Raw genomic sequence first — 23,574 nt, 5'->3', positions numbered from 1 at the left:
TTCTTAAGTTTCCCAGGCTGGCCTTGTGCTATCAGTTCTGCTTAACCTCCCAAGTAGCTGGGATTATAGGCCATAAAATTTATTCTTAATATTTAATTTAATATAGCATTGTGAGTGAGCTATTTTGACTTAAGTGATTTATAGAGTGATTGGAAAAATTGAATATTTTCAAGTTTTTTTTGCCTTTTTTTGTGGTACAGGGGATTGAACTCAGGACCCTGCACTTGCCAGGCAAGAGCTTATTCTACTGAGCTATCTCTCTGGCCCCTGCTTATTCATTTCTTATAAAACATGTGAAGACTTCAAAATTTTGTGCCATTTCCTTGTAGCCCTGATAAAACAAAGGAACTTATTATAACTGCTGTTTCAACTGTTGATGAAAAATAAAAAGCATTTAAGTGAAATGAACTCTTAAGATTATGCTGGTGCAATTAAGGGGACACATGCTAGCAATTTTAAGCATATATTATTATAAGTATTAAACATATATAGTCAAATATATTTACATATGCCTGTGCAAGTAATAGAATATCCATTTCCTTGTTTTATTAAAAATAATTTATGCCTAACATTTAATTATATTAATATACTGTGACATCCCCTCTATGATGGGCACTTAGTTTCCAGTCTTTTATTATAAACCATGCTAAAATGATGCACATAGATTATTTTGCATATGTGAAGTTTTTATCATATAAAATAAAGTAACATTTGTCAAATTTTAAAATGTGCTTTGGGGAGTAAGAGTAGATTGAAATGAAGATTTCAGTTTAATGAAAAGCTCACCCAGTTACCTAGTGATTAAAAATCTTACTTATTATTTTACTAAAAGTTTGATGGTGGAGAGTGAACTGAGGGCCTTGTACCTCCCAGGCAAATGCTCTATCACCGAGCTGCTTCTGGGCCCAGGAGACTGCTATTTTGTACTTATTCAAAAACCAGAGATTGTCTTTTCAAATATAGTAAAATATAAAATACTTAAACTGCTATTTGTCGGTACTTTGTTTTCAAATAACATAGTATAGAGGCAGAAATATTTATTCACTGTCAAAGCTTGATATATATATGTGTGTATGTATATATATATTTTTTTTCTTTTTTTTTTTTTTTTTTTTTTTTTTCGGAACCAGGGATTGAACTCAGACCCTTGCAAGTGCCAGAGAAGTGCTTATCCTCCTGAGCCATCTCCCCGGCCCCTGGTAATATGTATTTAGGCCAGCTTTCATGGCAGCGTGTAAACCAAGCAGGCTTTTTTTTTTTTTTTTTGCCTGATATTTTTATCTGCTATATTTTCCCTTTAAACTATTGGAGATATTTCATCTTAAGAGATAAGATTTGATCAGGTAACACTATATACAGAGCTGGTAAAAATCTTGAAGAGTGTACTGTTTATGTTCCTTATTTTCTCATACTTCAGCAATTCAGTTTCTTGCATTTAACTAGTTGTCCTTCACAGGTATAAAATAAATGGAGTTAAATCAAACTCAAATCAGTTTAAAACATTAGGATTGTGAAAGTCACCAGGCTTCTGTCACTGATTACTAGAATAATAAATCAAATTACTAGGTGGTAAGCTGACTAATCTTACACTTGCTTACTGTTGTACCTGCACCTTGATACTGACTGAGGTTCTTAGAAGGTATGTTTTAAAAGAAAAATGTTTATTTAATTATTTTATGTGTTGGCTTAAAAGTAAAAATAGACATATCCTCACTAGTGTTCTAGTTTCTGAACAGTATTTAAGAGATGCTAATGTTGGGGAAAATTAAGAGAAAGATATTGTCTATAATGGTGTCTCTTACTCTGCCTTTGGAAAAACAAGGTTTGCGTATTAGAAACTCATTGGTGACCACTTCTGTCATACATAGTACTTCATATTAAATGGCTTTGCACAGTAGCATAAGAAGGCCATAGTAAATTTTTTTTTAAATTTTTTTTTTATTCATTTATTTATGTGTGTGTGTGTGTGTGTTGTGTGTGTGGCTAGCTCAGCCCACCAGGGGGCGGGGCTGGCTGGCGTGTGGTGCTGGGGGATTGAACCATGGTCCCTGTGCTCTGCCAAGCTTGTTCTAAGTAGGTGCTTTAGACGACTGAGCCATCTCACCAGCCCGGCCATAGTAAAATTTAGATTTGTTACTTTTTCAAAGTCTTTCTAGCAGCCCCGTGCCCAGGCAGCTGTCGAGGGTCAGTAGAAAAGGAATGAAGGTAACTTTCAGGTTAACTTTCCCAGGCCGAGAAACTGGTGTGTTGCTGGGAGGCAGACTTTTGGGGACCACCATGACTGTGCTCAGAGTCAGGGAAGATATATAATGAATTAACAAAGAAGTCATTTGGAAATTGATAGGATGTCAGGGGCATGGGGGCAGAGGTGTTGCAAAAAAAAAGTTTGCAGGAAGTGGCTAAGTCACAGGCCTTGCTGCAAAAATTTCCCTTAAGGTCCGACCACAGAACTACTGCTTGATTGCTACTTTCTGTTGTCCTTGAGAGATGCTCACCTCCACCTAACCACGCATGCAGACCTCCAGATTAGAGAGACACTGTAATCTTTTCTAAGAAGCTGAGCTTGCTTCAAGCAAGTTGCCTTAGGTCATGATGATCTAAAAGTCTTAGCCTTATTTACTGTCCGTAAAGCTATTTATATTGGTCTTGAAGTAGTGAAGGCAAAGGTCAGTTGGGATGGCAGGTCCATACTGTTATTGCACCTAAGGTAGCTCTTTGGGTGTCCTCTAGACATAGCCGACCTGCTTGAAATGAAATTCACCTCCTTGCTCCTTTTAAACATATTGTCTATGGAGTACTATGTACTGGGTATTCCAAGGTAGAAAAACAAGTTGTATTCTTTTGTCTTTAGATTTTCTTTTTTTTAAGAAAACCATTGAAAGGTTTTATGGCTTAATATTGTGATTCTTGGATGTGGAATGGATTAGGGTGAATCAAGAATAGCAGAGGCTGTTGGAAAGATTGAAGTATGAGACAGTGGTAGCAGGAATGAGGCTGGTGGCTGTGGCAGTGAAGAGAAATGGCAGGATAAATGAGACAAATTTTGACATTAGAATAGTGTTACTTGACTGAATACAGGCGTGTGGGGAGCACGTGCCAAAGATGCTTCTTAGGTCTCTGTTTCAAGCGCCATTGGTCTAGTACTGAAGCCAGTGTACTAGGAGGCGAGTTGCAGGAGGTGCAAAAATCCAATTTTGGGAATTATTAAGTATAAAATAGCTTCTGGAAAGCTCAGAAATGCACTACACTGTCTTTATCAATAAAGTTATCCTGGTTTACTCAAGCCAGTCTTCTTTTTCACTGCATTTGGTCAGTTATGAATCCCTGTAAATTTTGTGCTTCCTCGGAGCTTTCTGGATTCTTCTCCTCATTTTCCATCATATATACTTATTTTAAGCACTGGTCACTTTCCTGGACTGTTGAACAAGTTTCATCATTTTCAGCTTTCAATTATTACCTCTCTTTAGTCCAAAGTTTCCCACACTGTCTTCTGCAGAGTGTTGGGGTTCTTCAGTGGTGGAGGTTAAGGGGACGTGACCTAGATGGGGATCCAGCCCCTCTACCCATTTCACCCATATGAACTTTATTTTTATTCATTTTTAAATACTGAGTTACTTTAGAAAATTTCACACAAAGCATCTTAACAGTAATTACATAGGCACATATGTTCTGGAGAGCTCTCGTCCTAGTACATCATCTTGAAGAGATCTGCTCAGATGTTACCAAAACTACATGTGATCCTTTCTTTCTTCTGCTTAATAACCTTCAGTGGATCACTGTTACCTTTCACATAAGGTCTTAAAATATGTCAGATATCCATATTCTGGGCTTAATTCCCTAACTCATGGCTGTGGTTTGGATAAATGTTCTTCAAAGGTCCATTTATTTAGGGTTTGAGTTACAAGGTGCTACTGTTGGGAGGTGGCAAAATCTTTAGGTGGTTGGGTCTAGTGGAGGACCCAAGTATTTAGGTGTCTGTTTTTGAAGCAGACTGTGGGACTCCTGTCCTTTTTGCATTTTTACTTCTTGACTGTGAGGTTCACCATTGGTTCCACACTTACTCCTCACCATTGCCATCTGGCACATGCAGCAGAGGCCCAAAGCAGTGAGCCCACCCAATCTTGGAATGCAATTTTCAAAACTGTGAGGCATTATAACCTTTTTATCTTTATCTTTATTATTATAAGTGAATAATCTCCAGTATTATAATAACAGGAAGCTAACACACTTACCTAACATTCTTGCTTGATGCTTCTCTTACCTCGAGTATCTTTCAATCTTCTGTGTCTCTTTGCCCTTTCATCCTCCTTTTCATTACCCTGGCTGAGGTTTGCCTTTATTCTTCATGCCTTTCCTTGCATTGTTTCCCTCTTGTCTACTGATCCTTTAAAGCTCTGTTTGCACACCATTATTCCCATGAAAGTGTTGTGGCTCATTGCCATGGTTGGGGTATGGTTCTAGTGTGTCCTCAGAGGCTCATATGTTGGAAGCTTGAGCTCTGATGTGGCAGTGTTGAAAAGGTGGATGGTTTAAAAGTGGAGGCATGATTAGGTCACAGAACCATCCTTTTAGAAGAGACAAATGCTGGTACTTTTGAAAGAGCAAGTTGTTTTGAGAGTGGGTTGGTACAAATCTATATGTACTTGGCCACTTCTGCACATGGCTAGCTCTCTTTCTGTTTTTGTACTATGTTATAACACAGCCAGAAGGGTTCTTGCCAGTATTCAGGGTTATGCAAATGGAACTTAGACCTGAACAAATCCCTTTTCTTTATAAATTATACAGCCTCAAATATTTTGTTATAGTAATAGAAAATAGATTGGTATAGTCATCTTCAGACAGAATTAGCAATTCTTTCCTTTGTACTGTTTCTCTGTCCCATGCTTACTCCTATGTCATGCATACATTGCACTGAACTGGGAATCATGTGCATACATATCTTTCTTAGACTTAATTGGCAGGCCGAGGAGGTAGCTCAGTAGAATAAGCATTTGCCTGGCAAGCACAAGGCCCTGAGTTCAATTCCTGGTACCCACCCCCCAAAAAAGACTTAATTTTCTATGAACTGGTTGGATATTGGACCCACTATATTTTTTATCTTTATATTTTAAACATAGCCTTTGCCTATTGTAGACATCAGTCAATATTTCTTAAAGTGAACAGAAATTGGCAGCATCTCTGCTAGATTCTGATACTTCTGAGTAATTTAATGTTTTTGTAGCATACCACCTGATATACCTGTGGTGTTAGGTTCTTTGGTATTGCCTAAGCCAGTACAATTTGAGGCCAGTTTGATATGAGAATAATTGCTCTACTTCATATTTTTCTGACCCCTTCTGATTTCAGATAGCTTAGTGAGCTGCTTCTGGGAAGGGGTAAGGTTGTTTGTCACAATTAAAAAAAAATCTTGCTGTATTGATACATAATTTGCATGCCATAGGGTCTAGCTATTTAAGTGGCAATTTTTTTTTGCATATTTGTGCTTTCATTACCTTTACTTTTTTTTTTTTTTTTTTTTGCAGAACCGGAGATTGAACTCAGACCCTTGTACTTGCCAGGCAAGCGCTTATTCTACCGAGCAGTCTCCCCAGCCCCACCTTTACATAATTTTAAAATATTTATATTACTTCAGAAGGAAAACTATTTGTAGTTACTGCATCACCCCTCCATCCACTTCCAGTGAATGGGAATCCTCTAATCCACTTTCTTTCCCTACAGAGGTTTCTAGTTTGAACATTTTATATCAGTAGAGTCATATTGTGTGTGGTCTCTGGTTTTGACTGGCTTCTTTCAGTTAGTATAACATTTTTGGGGTTTGTTCATGTGTTAGAACATTATTACTACTCTTTATTGCTGAGTAATATTGCATACAAGGAGAAACAGCCTTACCTAATATCAGTCGGTGGGCATTTAGATTGCTCCCCTTTCAGTTGTCCTAAGTACTGCTCTAAGCATATATAGAAATTTTGTGTGATGTATTTTTTTATTCTTACATAAGAGTGGAATCTTTGTAAACAGCTTTATAAGGAGCAGCGCTGTCTGCATTCTTCTCGGCATTGTTTGCGGGTTCCTTTTTATTCATAACCTTTCCAACACTTGTAATTATCGGGCGTTTTGTTGTAGTCATTCTTATGGGATAACATGGCATCTCACTTTAGTTTTGAATTTTCCTGATAACTAATGATAGTATGTCATGTGTTTATTGACCATTCACATGTTCTCCTTAGAGAAATGTCTTGTTTAAATCTTTTATCCATTTTTTTTTTTCTTTTCTTTTTTTTGTGACACCAGGGATCACACTCAGGACCTTGCGTTTGCTAGGCAAGCAATTACTCCACTGAGCTGTCTCCCCAGCCCCTTTTTACCCATTTTTAAATGGGTGTTTTTTTTCATTGATAAATTTTAATATTTCATATTAGATGATGTCCCTAAATGTTTAAGGGACATCATCTAACTTAAGCTGTGCTTTGCATGTGCTGGATATGTCTCTTATCAGTGTATGATTTTCTCTTAGTCTGTTGGTTATTATTTCACTTTCTTGTATTAAAGTATTAACATTATTAATTTGATGAAATTAATATTTTTTATTTTATCATTTATATTTTTGTCATTATATCTAAGAAATCATTGCTTAACTGTGCTAAAACTTCCTGTGCTTGTCTTCTTCCCTTGAACTGTTTTTTCTATCTCTGAGTTGTCATTGTAACTTATTTCAGTGCCTCTGGAGCTGTACAGTCTCATGATCAGAGTCGTGAAACTATATCCTTAGGTCGGCGGGACCATGCTTTTGTGTATGTGCTTTGAGTTGGGATATCGGGTGGTTCCCCAGAAAACCCTGGAGAGGTATTTGTTGGAATATATTAATAAAGAGCTGGTGAATAAGCAGTTAAAAATGTTGGTAAAATGGTATATAATCACACTTTGAATTTTTTTGCTAAATGTTTAAGGGACATCATCTAACTTAAGCTGTGCTAGAATCTTGGACTACACTTTCAACTTGTATAAAGTAAGACATTTACAAAAGAGGGTTATTTGGGTTAAACCTAGCAAGGTCAGTTGATTACTGGGAGATCCATAATATCCAGCTTATGTCTGTTGTATAAAATTTTTGAAATGCTAGCTGTAACAGCCTTTATTTCATGTTAGAATATTGGATGTTTGAGATCTTTTCTTTCTTTCATTCTTTTTTTTTTTTTTTTCAGTATATTTCCCTGCTTTTCCTCTTAGTGCCAGTTTAAGGAACTGCTAATTGTCCATTCTTACTGGAAAGTACTGATTTCCATTTGAATATAACAGTCTTTTTGCTACAACTTTCCTATGGTTGATTCGAGCAAATACAGAAGCCTTCTGTTTGTGGACTGAATGTTCAGCCAGCCGTGACGTAGCCACCATTATCAATGAAGCTTATTCATTGCTCTGTGCTGGTGCATTGTCCCAGGCTTGCTGAGGATCTTGGAGACCTGAATAGAGCGCCTCTCCCTGCCTACCTCTGTGCACTGGTGGTATTGAGTGATTCCATGGTCTATCTTTTCTAGACTTTGTGGATAGACCTTTTTGTTTTATGTGATTCCCAATAGAGTTTTGCAGATGCTAGACATGAATTGAGAGTTAGTTCATTTTCTAAATTATAAAAGGGCAATTAATGTTCTTCAGAGATAATTTTGTTCCATTCTTTTATATGCTAATATTATCTTATATCCAGTGTCATTTTACAAAGAGATAGACAACATTATGTTTTTATAAAATGAAATAAAGTGGCAGTTGAGGATCTTAGGCTAAATCTTATTAATCTTTGGGCAAATTAAATTTTTAATAGTTAATTTTGTATTGTCAAATAATTCATAAATTAATGGTTGAATTTCACTTTTATAGATATGGCTATAAAGACAGGTATAGTAGGGATTATTTGTCCAAGTGCACAACCTGGAATGCAGTAAGTTATCAATTAATAAGTTATCAAACAACCTGGAATGCAGTAAGTTATCAATTAATAAGTTATCAAACAAAGCCCATTGTATACTTTGGTAAAGTTATATGCAGCAAAATGTAACAAGCACTGACTGTGTGATCCTTATAAAATATAATCAGTTCATACATTGGGCCTGCCCACAGTGATGTTAAGCTGGTATTATTCCCAGTGTGAGTTTGTTGTAGGTACCAGGGCACAGAGTGTCTGTGATAGAACAATACCTGTAGTTTTTGATTCCTCCTCACAGTCTTCCATTGTTCAAAATAGTCCTTGATAAATGGTACCTGCATGCCTTCCATTGACCATTCCTAGTGTTTTCTGTCAAAAATTCAGGTTTCAGGGACTCAGATAACCTGTGATTTCTGTTCTGTGTGGATGCAACTCTCTGAATCTCTGGAGAGTATTACACCTGGTTGGAGACCAGGGGATTGCTAAGGAGGTAGTTAATTCTACAGTTCTCATGTGCTGGGTTTGTGTTTTCTGTGGGGACACTGTAAGAACTAATTTATTTCTTTTAGACAAAGACTCCTCCCTTGTATGCACCCACAGATGCACTGCTGCCTTTTAGAGATTCCCCAAACCCATAGAAGTTCACTGGATTAAAAATAAATGTTGATTAGACATCTATTGCCAAGTACCTCTGGGCTGCTTAAGCCCAGAAGCACCTTGTAGGAGGACTCAGGAGGCTAGAGGCACAGAAGGGGAATTTCTTATTTCTGTTTGTGCTTTGCAAGGTATCTGAAATGAGTGTGCTGTAAACACAGTACTTACAATGCATAAACTACAACCCTTTTCTGTTGTTCCTTGTATGTATACGTGAATGTATTTCAAATTGTAAAAGCCCAAGATCATTGTAGAATTTCACATTTTATCTCACTAGGGTGGGATAAGTTCTCAAGGCCTATGTTCTCCAGGTCTTTGCAACACACTTGCAACACTTATGTTACTGACCTTTGACTAGAACTAAAGACTGATGCTAGTGAGCAGCTCACATGTTTATTGCCCATTCCGGTTTTCCTTGGAGAAATACCTTATTTAAACCCTGTATCCATTGTTAAGTGGATGTTTCTTTATTAGTTAAATTTTAACATTTCCGCGACTTTCACCTGCAGGCACAGGTCCTTTCAGTAAGATACTCTACTCCTTTATCCTTCTCCTTGCAGATCTCCCCTTCCTATGGTAAGGCCAGTTACTGGATTAAGTGAACAGTTGCCCAATATGGATTCTGATCCATTTTGATAAGTGATGAAGAAGATAGGAATGTATAACATACAAAACATTTATCTCAGCCATTGTCCTTTGCTTATTTTTCTTTGCACAAAACAGGTTCTCTTCATTCCTATATTGTTCTAAAATGTTCATAACTGGTCTCTACCCCTCCCTGTATCCCTCCTATTCCAAATCTACCTCTCTACTACTACAGTTGTTTTAGTGGAAACAGAGATATATCCTTTTCCTGCTTAGAAAAATCTTCAGTAGTTCACTACTGTGTTTTGGGTACATCCCAGAAGCTACATTATGAAGTCACAGTGGTCTCTTTGATTCTCTTTTGAGTTAATGTTCTGGCCTTTTCTGGTGTATTAGTGTGTTTCCAAGTCTATTCTCTAAATGTGCATCATCGATTCCTGTGACCTCCAGATCTCAGCCAGCGCTCTTCCTCTGCCCTGATGCATCTCCTCCTCATGTGCTTTCCTCCCTCTGCCGCCTAGAGGCTGTCTGCTCCGGAGCCTCACTGGGCTCTCCTGGTCATTTGCCTTCACCTGGGCTATAGGTGTCCCATAGCCCAGCAAGCAGCGCTTCACTTTTGTCACTTTACTGTTTTGCTTTTTACACTTTCTGCATTGATAACTTTGTAAAATATAACAAGAAATGAAATACAAAACGAAATATAAAAAATATACTAAACAGAAGCCTCATTTTGAAATTACTAGGTTTCAACAGACCAAAAGTTACTGCTAAATTGCTGCAAAAGTTTCTAAATGTTTTCAGTCCTTTTCTGTGCTTAGACATCTTCTCATGGGTCAGCCCTGGTGCACAGCCACATTTTGAGTAGCAAGACTGGACTGTATGATCCAATTTGAGTGTCATTTGTTTTCTTCACTATGTAGGTACTTTGTCTTAATGATCTTGTGTTTTTTTTTTAAATCGAGCTGACAAGTTTATTTTCACATTTCACAATACAAGTGAAACTGTACTGTCTGCACTTTTGTTTATTATACTTCCCCCTTTGAAACTATTCTTTGATAGGAAGGGAGAGCAAGTCTTCCTTGTCATTCACGCTGTTAGAAAACACCCAGTGTCACAGCACCATGGTCCCCCAGTGAAGCAGAGCAAATAATATAAAACTGATACAGAGAGGCTGCCCCTCCACTTTATCTGTCTGGTTGAGTCATTCCTGGCTGAGTGGACACCATCATGGGCCGAGCTGGCGGTTCCATTATTGGAGGCCCAGGCACCATTGGCATGTGGCCTCCCATGGGTGGCCTCATTCCAGGAGCAGGTCCCATTGGCATCATCCCAGGAGGAGGGTGGCCCATCATTGGCATCATGGGAGGGCCTCTCGTATGGGGTGCTGGCATTATACCAGGGTGAGGAGGACCTAGGAGACTGGGTAGAGGTAGATTCATAGCTCCTGCTGGGGGAGGAGTGGAGAATGGAGTAGGCGTTATTTTTCCTCATTGAAATGCAGCTGTTGTTTTATCAATCAGGCTTGGAGCTTGCTCTTCCATCCATTTCTGGTAGCAGTCTTTCACATTCTCTTTGTTTCCTACCACTGCAGTGTGTTCTCTCTCACAGACTGAGAGTCATGGGTGAGGTACGTATTGCAGTAGTCACAGTAAAACTTAATCATGTTGCTCTATAGGCCATTGGTGGCTCAATCTTATGTTTTGTCTGGCTTTCTATCTTTTGTCCCCTGCCTCTCCTCAAAACACTGGGTCTTAAAACAGTGCATGGTACACTTGGTAAATGCTGAATGAATTAAATGTAGTGTTACCTCTTAATCACAACTGGCTTGCATTTTAGTTTGCAGAGAATCTTCGATTGGGCTTTACCTTAGTTTCCATGAGGCTGCTTTGAACTTCATGATGCCTTGGTGAAGCCTTGCTAGGAAGGAAGATTCCTGACTGTCTGAAGTAGGTGCAGTTATACTGTAATGTGTCTTAGCCTTAGCAGTTGCCGAGGAATCTTGAGTATAGGAAGAAGACCTTGCCACATCCATAGCCCTCATGGACCTTGGATAAAATAGTTCTTTGTTGTGGAAGATAATGTTTGGACAAGTAGCATCATTGATGCAATTTTCTTTTTTTGTGGTACCAAGGATTGAGCTCAGGACCTTGCACTTGACAGGCAGACATTTATGCCACCAAGCTATATCCCCAGCTCTGATGCAGTCTTTATCATGTTGTCTTGAGGGAGATGGCTTTCTCTGCGCCTTTTATTTTGCTGGTTTTACTGATAAACCACAGGCCGATATCATTCTCCCTCCAGCTTGCCCAATGCAGGACCAGGCAGCAGCCCCCTCTGCCTGCCTGACCTCTTTCATATTCTTTAATTTGAGAGTTTTTAGAATCTGTGCTTTTTTCAAGGTTGTAATGTCAGCTGTAGAAGCCTAGGACCTGCACCATCTCCTGTTACTTTGGAATAATAGTCCTGCTGTGGTAGAAAATGCTGGCAATCTGAGCTCCAGTCAGGCTTTCCTGGTCATTGACTGTATGATTCTGGGAAAACCATATTTGTTTTCTAGGTTGTATCCTCCTTTGAAATCTAGACTAAATTGTTTCCAGGGTTTTTTTTCTTTCGTTGACACTGAGGATTAAATCAGAGGCACTGTACCACTCAGCTCCATTCACAGCCTTTTTATTTCCTATTTTGAGTCAAGATCTAAGTTGCCCAGGCTGGCTTTGAACTTGCAATCCTCATTCCTCCACCTCCTGAGCAGCTAGAATTATAGGTGTGTATCACAGGATTTCTGTCTAATTCTTCCCTTTGGTTCTTACAGGGATCCATGTTTGCATGCCTTTTTGTAGCCATTTAACTCTAGATGATGATCTTTATAGACTACTGTACACACACCTTGCCAGTGGTTAGTGTATTGTAGTAATGTTCTCATTGATTTTTTTCACCCTGGGTATACTGTAGCTTCCACAAACATGTCTTATTTGCCAGTTTTTGGACCAGAGTCTCAACTTGTGCCCTATTAGTATTGGTTGACTAGAGCTGAACTCCATCCTTGGTTTAGGCATCAGACTTTTGTTTAGCAACCTGGCTATCATGTAAGAAATGTTAAAGTTTTTGCATACTTGGCACCTAATTAATATATTACAAAACTGTTTAAAGTTGTAAAAGTCCTAAAATCCCAGTTAGAGAAACACTGACCAGTCATATTCCCTTATAAGACAGAAGCGAGTTGTGGTTATTCATTCATTGTTCTTTGGAAGGTCTCACTGATTATTAGCTTGATGAAGAATAAGACTTGGTATTTTTCTGTCTGTGACTTCTTGGCCTCTGGCAGCAGAGAAAAAGACATGAATTCTCTGTCCACAGACTCTCTGCCCTGCAAGGCAGCCTGCCAAGATTCTCAAGTCACATGCCTGCTGAGTCGTTGCTACATTTTTTTCATCTCTTGTGTTTTTCAGGGCTACTGTTGTTGGGCTCTCTGCCTGGTATCCCTGAATTGTAGCTCTCTTGTCCTCTGAGTGATGGACCCCTAACATTTTTTAGCAACTGAATCAGTCTTTATGGGGGACTGGGTTACCTCCACTGAGAAAGCCAGGCATGTTTTTATTATGGCTTTGTACCACCAGGGCAGGACTTCCAGAAAAAGAAGGTATTAAACTTGTTTTTGTCCTTGTTCCTGAACTTGAAGTTCTGACTCACCCACCTTCAGTCCTCCGTGTCCACACTTTGACCCAGTGTCCCCAAGCCTGCAGTGTGTGTGAGGGGCAGTGAGCCTGTCCTCTCTCCCTGGAGTAGAGACGCCCTCATTCTCTGGGATAAGCTCAACAAATGACTCTAACATTTAGGTAGCTTCACTTTTCTAGTTAAATTTTCCATTTTGCATTTCATTTGCAGAGCTGAACCTTGGGCTTGTTTGGCAATGGTTTTCACTTGCCAAAATGTTAAAACTCCATTAGGAAGGTTAGTGCTTGACATTGTAACACTTTTTCTGGCTGAGTGTTTGTGAAATGGTTTGCAAGGGTTTGGTGGATGGATTTTTGGTGGAATAAAACTAATTAATGCTTAAATTTTATTGACCTGCTAACTTTAACTTTCTGTAACACCATGTTCTAGGTAATAGCCATGCTCTTGAAGGACCCCGTTACCTAGAATTGACCTACTTTGCTGTGAAATGTGGAGAAAAGGGAAAAGCAGGATTGGAAAAGAAGTTGGAAACATTTCTCATTTAATTCTTTTATTTTTTCTTTTCATTCTCTTGAAGTTTTGCATCCCTGCCTTTAAGTTGGAAGCATTTTGAGTTCATATAAAACCTATCCTTCAGTATTGACTCATCCAGTTCCCAGCCATGGAACCTTGAGCGAATTTCTGCCTTCTGTAAGCTTTGGTTTATTTCTTGGAAGGATGCTGCCACTACTTAAATTAATGACTACATTAAATATTAAATAATGTGGTGAAAGTATGCACTTGGCGTGATGCACTACTAATCTGGGAAGACCTCCTCAAAGCCTCCTTTCTCCTTTCTTGTTAGATTGAACCTTCATAATATTACATTCTATAAATTTATTTCTTTATAAATAACAAAGTGTAAGTTGAAGCACTTAATGAATGAAATGTAGTTCTGTTCAATGAGCATTTATGGCACGCCAGGCACCGTGGGTGTAGAAGATAACTTTGCAGGCCAGTTTACAGTCTGATGAGCAAGACAGATAAGTAAGCAGACCTGGGAGCAGTGGGCACTGCCACAGACATGTGACTCGGTTGCTTGGCAGAGAGTGGGGTGGCCTTGATCTTGATTTTCCAGTAACCACTCATTACTGGAGAAGAGATGTGAGTGATGGCAGAAAGTCAGGGAGGAGTTCCTAAAGCAGTGAACGCGTGGATCAATTGCAGCCCACTGCAGAGGGGAGCACATTCCAGGCAGTCGGAAGTACACGAGAGAAAGTTTCTCAAAGTATACATCAGCTTTGCATGTGCAACTGCAAATTGCTCAGGTTCGCTTAGTTGGGGAGTGTGCATGAGGCAGATAGAGGGGGAGGATGACACTGTTAGTGGCCAGGCATTGGAAGGAAGGCTTTTGTCATGCTAGGAAACTTGATTTCTATCCCATAGAGAATGGGGGCATTCATTCCAAGGCTCTTACTCTGCTGTGACATGGTCACATGTGCATTCTTTAATGCTGGTGCACAGTGTGTTGGAAGGAAACAAACTGAGAAGGATGTGTGTTGAAGAGCTGGTGCCGAGTTTAGGAGGAGAGATGACGGGCTCAATTGAGAGTGCATGGAAGAAAGGGTTCATAGGAGGAAGCCAAATGAGAGTAATTTTAGAGGTGTATGATCTACGAGAGCCTCATTGTAAAGGACAGAAGCGTCGAGAGTGAGAGGCTTAGGTTCTCATTCTGGCTGTCTTGGCTTGTCATAGTAAATGAAAAATGATCAAATTTGGAGAGAAGACAAAAAATTTGGTTTCAGACCAATGGAATTTGTCCTACTTGTGAGATGTGATCCAAGGGAAGGATTATAGGCAGGCAACTTGATACATGGGTCTGGGCTTAATGGAAGTCAGGGCCAGAGACATAGCTTTTTAACTTAAGTTGACAATAATGATGTTAGAAACAACAAATAAAATGGTTTCTCTGCCCTTACACCATGAAAGACCCACAAATTTGTGTCACAAATGAAACTGTCATCAAAATTTTCCATCTGATCCCACCCCTTTTGCTTCAGCTCTCTCATTACTGGAGATAGAATGTTATCTTCCTTTTCTCCCTCAATTACCAGTGTCTTTTGGGTTGAAATATAGTTTTGAAATTAAATGATTGAACTTTGAAGGATGTTAAATTTTAATGTGATGCTTTATATAACTCCAAGCTACATTTTAATGTGGCTAGGCATACCTTCTTAGGGCTTTGAGAGTGTATCTCTCCTGGAAGATCTGTGGTTTTAGATTAGAATCAAGGTGTCCCTGAGTGACGCCCTGAAGTCAGTCAGTCTGAGTTCCTGCAGTTGTATAAGACAGATGTCTGGATGGATCATACTGAGGAATGGGAGGAGATGGAGAACTAGAAGCCTTGTCAAGGGACTAAGCCTCACTGCTGGTCAGAGCAAACCTTAGCAGTGGATACTGAGAACATGAAATTGTAAGAATTTACTAATTCACTAGAGTAGAAGATGTAGTTAGGACTAGACCTCTATGAATACATCAGATGATCATTGGGAGAAACCTTGTGTATGAAAAATATTGTCATCCATTGTCCCAATAGTTTCTCTGCTTCCCCTCCATACTACACAACATGGTAATTTGTTTTCATTCTCTAGAAATGAGCTTTCAAGTATCTTTAAACACTTGTCAAGAAAAATGGGACTTATCAACATGTTTTCAGTATCATTTTTCTCTTTTTCAGTATTTTATTATTCATGCATTATTTATATTGACCCATGAAGATATGGAACTATCAAAATAAAGTATGAGAACTCCCAATTCAGGTATTAGGGTGACTTACTTTAAGTGTAAGCCAGGTCATCTTCATTTGTTAATACAGGTTGAGATGTAAAACATCTCAACGTATTGTGTTCATGGCATTATTGGGTCGTTGGCCATATATCCTATGTGTGCACTTCATGAGAAAATGGCGAGATGGAGAAAGCAGATTTTCCCCAAGTATTTTTGTGATTAGGATCCCATTTCCACATCATGGGAGATAATGCAATTCAGTATCTACTTTTCTTAATAGAGGAGGGTGACAGGAAGTTTACTTCTTAGAGGGAATCCTCACCATTTTTGAAAGATGTGATTATGAAAAGCAGTGTCTGATACTGGGTTGCAAGTGGGACGTTGGGGTGCGTGGGGTGGTAGCCAGGCCTGCATGTGATGGCACTCTCTTCCTGCTCATTGTGGGCTATGGCAGCACAGACTTGAATGCTTATTAGCAATTTGGGTGGAGATTAAATTAGAACTGAAATAAGAGGCTTATAGTTTGGGAGAAAGAGATTTACCTACATCTACTTTTCAGAATATTTTATTCTGTTTCCACCTGAATGAAAAGTCTCTTTCTATTTCTAGTTTTCCTGGTAGCAGGAGTTTTTATTTATATTTATATTTATTTATTTATTTTTGGTTGGCTCAGCCTACCCTGAGGGTGGGACTGACACAGCATGTGGTGCCGGGGACTAAACCGTGGTCCCCTGCGCCTGCCTAAGCTTGCCTAAGCAGGTGCTTTAGACTGTTGAGCTGTCTCACCGGCCCATAGCAGGAGTTTTATTCTTATTTCTGGCAGTCACTTTTTGTGTGGCAGATGACTTCTCTGAGTCCTAGATCGTGCCTGTAGTGGGGCCACATTCTTTGTGAAACTGGGAAGGAGGCAGGAGAGCTCTAGTTGCTTCAGTGACAGTGACAGAGTTGGTTTTGGAGTCGAGTATTAAGGACCTTTTATAATAGCACAGATTCAACAGCATGTGAGGTCAGAAAAGCTAGTTGCAGGGTTTGAGCTTACTGCTACTAATGTGTGTGCAGACAGACACAGCCATGGCCATGCACACGAGTTAGGAGGGACGATGACAACATGTTTAGACCTCAAATTCGCATTGGTGAGTATTAGAATGGTGGCTGGAAGTCTGACTTTCCATCTTTTGTGCCAAGCTGAAGTTCACAGTGCTTGACATAGAGATTTTCTTGTTGCTGGGCCCAAATAACCTCCCTGGTTTTCTGTAGTTTTTTTTCTTTAATGTGTTTAGTACAGGGTCTCCAGGGTCTCTCTGTGTAACTCGGACTTGCAGTGATCCTTCCTGTTTTCAGTCTCCCAAGCACTGGGATGATAGATGCGCGCCACCACTCCCAGTTTCAGTCACTGGGTTGAACCCCCAGTCCTGTGTCTGTCTAAGCAGGTGCTTTAATCCACTGAGCTATCTGGCTGCCCTCCTAGTTTTATGTTTAATAGAGCACATTTTAAAAATTACAATGCAGTTTTATAGAAGTAGGTGATTTATTATAAACTCCTAAGGAGCAACGGTCAGTAAATATATTCCTGCCTGTTCTTTGTTCAGTAGAGTTACAAATTTGTAACATAAAGTCACATGAAATGAGTGAATGTTTTTTTCTTAAGGAAAGGTATTACTGAAGGAAATAAAGTGTCATAACATTTAAGGATATTTTTGGCTTTGAGAACAAATGACTGAGTTTTAACTTTTCTAAGACAAAGTTTCTTCAATAGGCAAGGGAATTTATTTTCTGTGGAACTTAATCTGTAGCCATCTGCTGCTGTATCTCATTATGTTCTTCATGTAATTAGAGCAATTAGAATGAGGCATGTGCCATATAGCAGTCTTAGAAGGAGGATTGAGCTATTTATGGGCTTGTTTTGAGAGATTGGCGATTAATGACCTAATCTTTTAGGTGAACTGACAGAAACTGAGAAGCCTTTAAACTAGGAAAGGAGATGGGCACTTTTGTTGTTGTTATTATTACTTGCTATGTTTTTTTTTCTTATTAGTATTACTGGTATTGTGACAAGCATGTTTTTAAGGAGATGAACTCAAAAGGTGGTAGGGAAGAAAGATTGTAGAATGCAAGGCGGGTTGGGCTCTGCGGTGCAGTGATCATGTGGGAGCCTGGCTCCAGACTTTTCATACAATGTAGGCTGGAGAAAGGGAGAAAGGGAAACTTAAAGAACCAGACAAAATTAGAGATGGTGAAGAAGGGGGATGAGATTAGGTCCTATAACCACAGATGTGTTCACCCACTGGGGGATTTCTGGGGTAGAGTGCAGAGAGACTCCATGCTCACTTAGGCTTGATATTCATTTCACACCCTGGGAAAACCTTCTCCTAGGTCTGATAGTCCTTCTTTTCTCAGTGCTCTGTTCATTGCCATGGTGATTTTCATCATGAATGCCTTCCTCCCAGCTGACCTTTCCCATATCACTGTCTATACCAAGAGAACCTACCTGTGACCACCAAATGCATTTTTATAAAAAAACTACTCTACATTGGATCCTTTCTATTTAACTGCTTTCATGAAGGATTCTTGTTGCTCACAATGCCACATTTTTTATCCTGGGTTTAAGGTGACCTGGAAATAGGCTGCCTCACCTTTCCTCCTCTAGCTCTTCTGAATGAGCCCTATGTCCAGTAACTCTGGCATCCTCCCTGCTTTGAAACTTGCTGTGTTCATCTGTCTCTATTTCTCTACACATGTCCTTGCTCTTGTCCTGAACTCTGTTTTCTAAATCCTGCATCTTTCAAGATTTATCCGCATACCTTACTGTCCTAGTTGCATTCTACCATTTATTATCTCTTGCATTTTTACTTAGTAGCCTTTCAGTGCTCAGTGTAGCTGTTAGTAGTGGATTGGTGCTGAAGAGCCTGTGGTAGGGAGCAGAGCATAGGCCACTAGAAGTAGGAGGAATCCGAGAGGTCAGGATGGCACATTTTGTTTGGAATTTCAAGTTTCTGTGGCACCAGCTCTTAAAGAATTCAGACAAGTCAGCATAGAGAAATGACTGAGTCTTTATTTTATTCTTTTGTTTAATCTTCTGCCAGAGCCTGGTGTCACCAGATTCCAAGTCACGAATTCCTGACACATACACTTGACAGAGAAAGGCATTTTCTCCAGTTTTGAGAGAGGACTTATCTTGATGCAATGAGTACATTTTGCTTTTGGGTGCACGCCCAGTGTCTTATACATAGAATGGTTAATTCTAGGGCTGTCTGTGCCCCACTCTATTCATATCAGGGCTCATTTATGTGTGCCAGGCTACTGCTGGTCTTGGCATATGCTAGTGGGCAAGAGAGGCTTGGTTTCTCTCCCTATATGTGCCAAGCTGTGCTCCCTGCTGGGTGGGGCCAGTGCTGGTGTCAGAGAACAGAAGAGAGCACCATGCTGGGAATGAGAGCCCAAGAAGAGAGAATACAATTAAAAATAGATGTTAAAAAATAGAGGGAATTGATAGTTATTTTACAAGTGGAAACAGCCAGGTAGAGCAGGCTTTGGGTATCTTTCTCAATGTCTTTACCCAGAATTTGCTGATGTTTTGGTGTCACTGGAAGCTCCTGGACTCTAACTCTTCACTCATTTGTGGTATAATACATACTTTATTCCTACTTTATTTTAAGGAGGTGCTAATATCTCATTAATGTTGTCCATTTTTTAGTTTTCTTAATTTGCTTTTATACCAGCAAGACTCTGGGATAAATATGTGAAAAGGTCTCATTTATCCTTGAATCATATCTCCCAACATTATACTAGGGGGTCTATAAACTTAGCAATGACAAATTAAGCTGAAGGACAACTGTTTACCGAACAATATTTTCTAATGCAAAAATATGAAGAGCCCTTGCCCATGTGTAATCTATGTTTAGCTGGGAGAGAAGACCCATAATCTTTAAGTGGAATAAATAAAAAGTTTGATATGAAGTTATTAAGTATATTGGAAAACAGTAAAAATGGTAAGAGTTGAAGACAAATGAGATGAAGTATAGTCCAATATTTATAGGTTGGGTAAGTTTAAGCCTTAGGCTGTAACAAATATGTCATTTGAGGAGGTTCTAGCTTTCAAAATTTTTTGGATAGTGGAGCCATGAGGAAATCAATAATCTAGAGCCACATAACTTCTGGTGAGTTCCACAGAAATAATTGGCTGTATTTTCCTGGCCATTTGACTATGATGAGGAACGGGAATAACACCCAGATGTTAAGCTAATGAAAAGCCTTAAAACAAAACACTGGAGTTCTTCCTTTCTATTCTTATGGTTTGGGGAATTTCTTGTGTCTTCATATTTGTCTTTATTGTATGGCAATTATAATGTGAATTTTAGGTGATTTTAACAATAGAATAAATCAGTGGCGGTGAACCAGTGGCACAGTGTGTTGTTTTTTCCTTGAAAATGAAAGATGTTAATGTATGAGTTGTTTTTTTTCCCCAAAGACTTCAGTATTTAGGTTTAATTGCAGTGCTGGCACTTTTTGATAAATAAGTGGGTTTTGGTTGGGGTGCCTGTCTCTAAAAGGTTTACTATTAATGGTATAAATGTTATTGGGGAGTACAGTGCACACCATAGGCAGGACCAGCAGCCTAGTGCTGAGAAGTCTGAAGCAGCAGCGAGGGTATAAGCCAGTGGTTGGTGAGATGAACTCGCACTGTTTCCTGGGGACACAGATGTGTGGAACAGAAATAGGTGGGCAGGGCCACTATTTTATTTCAAAGGCTGTGGGGCAAAGTCCAGTAGCAGAACAGTCCTGGGTTGCTTCACTGCCAGTGTTCTAGAGTGCAATGAGGGAAGAACCATCCCATCACAGCAGACTGCTGGAAGGTAGGTAGAGACTGGGGGAAATTTTGAGTAGTAGTAGCTCGGATCACCTGGGTTTGGCTCCAGTGACCATGAAAAGCCAGTCTTAGCTGTAAGTACAGAAGACTGAAAACAACCCTGTGGTTTGAGACCAGCAGAGCAGCCTCGGTCCAGTGGTATAGGCAGGCAAGCAGCCTTGGCCTGCAGCAGGACAGGGGCATTGCTCTGAACCAACAGTCAGTGTGGAAGAAGAGTCAGTGATGTGGAACGGAGGAAACTGTACAAGGCTGGGAAGAAGCCAACTGTATACATGTTGGAGCAATCGCAGGATTTCCCTACTTGATGGTGCCACAGTAACTAAGAGAGAACCATAGAGAGTGTCCTGGTACGGAGAAGGTGTATAGCCAGAACATACACCTTTGTATGTATGTCTACTTAAGCCTAGTTCCAGACCCTATATCCAGAAGCTAAGACCAGACCCATATCCAGCACAAATCCTCTGAAAACTTGGTGGGATTACACAACACCTTTCTGGGATCTGATGTGAACACTACTACAGAATTGTGTATACTACAGAAAATTTATTATTTTTCTTTTTCTTCATTTGATTGGCTTGATTTTTCTGTCTGGTTGGGATTTTTATGCATTTTCTTAGGATGCTATTTAGGTTTAATTACCTTTTTTCCTATTCATCTTTTCTTCTTCAACTATCTGTCTTAATTTCATTATTTTTTATGTGAGTGAACATTGAACCTTTCTGGTTCACTTCAATATTCTTTTACTTTCTCCTGTGTTTTTCTCTACTTTGTTATCCAGCTTCTCAAAACCTGTGAGATCATTCTTTGCCCTGCAGTCTTATTTCTACTACATTTATCCTCATTCTTCCATCTTATCCCCTATCCCCATCTTTTCTGTAAAACTATTAAATACCCCCTCATCCATAACAAGGTGAAATCATCATACTAAGGGGAAAAATCACTGTGTACAAGTTCCTGGTGTATGTTGGATTTTGTTGTACAAATGTAGAACTTGTTGCTGTAGTTATAGGTAGTAGGATGATAGTTACCACAGTTTATCAGTAGCTAGGATATGCTTGATGCTATTGTTATTGCTAATTATATTACATTAGCCAGGCTGTCATACCTGTTATGAACAGTTTTCCTCCCTTACATGACAGCATTGTGATTGTCTGGGGTTGTAACCATCACCATAGCCCAGAACAAAAGGATTGAGTGCTGACTCAAACAGATAGCACCTTCTCACCCTTAGTAAATTGGTTCTTGGGATAGACACAAAGAACACGAACCACTTATACCTAGAAGACATTGTTGTGGAATAATTATCAACTAGGGAAAGCTAGATACTAGTGATAAGACTATGATACCATAAGAAATCTACAATAGGGCCAGGGAGATGGCTCAGTGGAATAAGTGCTTCCCTGGCAAGTGCAAGGTCCTGAGTTCAATCCCTGGTTCCACAAAAAAAAAAAAAATTGACAATAATAAACAAAGAAAAATAGAACAAAATAAAAGAAAAAACAAAACATAGAAACAAAATGCAATGGAGATGGCTCAGTAGAATAAGCGCTTGCCTGGCAAGCACAAGGGCCTGAGGTCAGTCCCTGGTTCTGAAAAAAAAAAAAAAAAAAAAAAAAAAAAAAGGAACCCTAGACCTTCAGCCCATCCAGGACAATTTGAGAACAGAATGAAGTAGAAGAAATTGAAAGTCACTTACTGGAACTTTCTGAAATGATGGCAGTGGAAGTGAAAACAAACAGAAAAACCATGAAATCAAAAACAACCCAAAGTATGAGATTATAGAAAAAGTAATCTCTCAGGTTAAAAAAAATGATCAAAATGAAAGACATTAGAGCAGACACTGATAAAAAAATAGGGAAGCTTAAGAAAATAATGGACACCATGAATGCCCAACATCAGGAAGAAAAGGAGTCCATGAAACAGATCCAAAAGAAGTCTAGGAGATTAAAAAATCCATTGAAAGTATATGCAATGGATTGAATGAAGGCAAAGATAAATTATCAGATCTAGAAGATAGGACTGTGGCTGGCTTCTGTAAAAAGAAAGACTTTAAAAATAGAAAAGGACCATGAAAAATTAATCCAACATCTACAAGATAAAGCAATGAAGAACAACATAAGATTTGTTAGAGTAAATGAGAAAACTTGAGGCAGTGCAAATGCCATACAAAAATCTCTTCACAGAGAATAATGGCAGAATCTTCCCAAACATGGATAAAGAATTTCATTTACAAATAAGTGAAGCACATAGAATTCCAAACAGCCATGCCAAAAAGAAATCTACACCAAGGCATACAATAATCAAGATTCCAGAAATTTGGTTTCTGTTACTGAACTTTCACTTCGTAGAGTTTGTTAATTTTATTGATGCTGATCTAGCAGTTGTTTATGTGTTAATCTTTCTGTATTTGTATACTTCAGTCATTCCAGTGCTTCTGCCTTTTTAATATCATGATTGAATTTTAGTTGTATTTCTTTAGAAATAAGCAGAAATGTAGCTAGTGTTAGGTACATTTGTGAATTCAGAGCTCACGACATTTGCAATACCACCAGCACTTTTTTGATCTCTTTCTCAGCAAAGGGCAGATGACTCATGCACAGTACCTACTCATATAACAGAAGAAGCCCCTAAATGGAGATGTGGAATGCTGCAGCAGATTTTATTTTAATGTGTTAAGATTCTAAAAACTTTTAAGTTGTTTTTCTTTAAGAAAATTATATAGTTATTTAAAATGTAATCATATTTTAAAGTCACATAACGAATACTGAGAAGCAACTCAATAATGCTAACTCCTACAGTAAGACTTGAATCACCTTTTGTTGCTGTTTAAAATTGTCACCTAGAACTAGAGAATTTTTTTTTATAAGTGATTTTTTTTGAAAGGTATAAGTCTTTTTTTTTTTTTTTTTTATTACATTTATTTATTGTGTGTGTGGCCAGCTCAGCCCACCAGGGGGCGGGGCTGACTGGCATGTGGTGCTGGGGGATCGAACCGCGGAGTCCCTGTGCTTTGCCAAGCTTGTTTCAAGTAGGTGCTTTAGACCACTGAGCCATCTCTCCAGCCCTAGAGAAATTTTTATGTATGTATTTCAAAACCAAATTAAAAATC

At 39.1% G+C, this 23,574-nt stretch overlaps 1 protein-coding gene and 1 pseudogene across 1 annotated transcript in view; one reads left to right on the top strand and one right to left on the bottom strand.

Moving 5' to 3' along the window:
• Positions 1 to 23,574, top strand: part of Igsf11 (immunoglobulin superfamily member 11) — a 160,237-nt gene that overhangs the window by 37,306 nt on the left and 99,357 nt on the right. The window lies entirely within an intron of this gene.
• On the bottom strand, positions 10,342 to 10,820 carry LOC105742458 (annotated as a pseudogene).

Source organism: Octodon degus, unplaced genomic scaffold, assembly GCF_000260255.1.
Source record: "Octodon degus isolate 3935 unplaced genomic scaffold, OctDeg1.0 scaffold00053, whole genome shotgun sequence".
Lineage (NCBI taxonomy): Eukaryota > Metazoa > Chordata > Mammalia > Rodentia > Octodontidae > Octodon > Octodon degus.
This window is presented reverse-complemented; position numbering and strand designations above follow the sequence as displayed.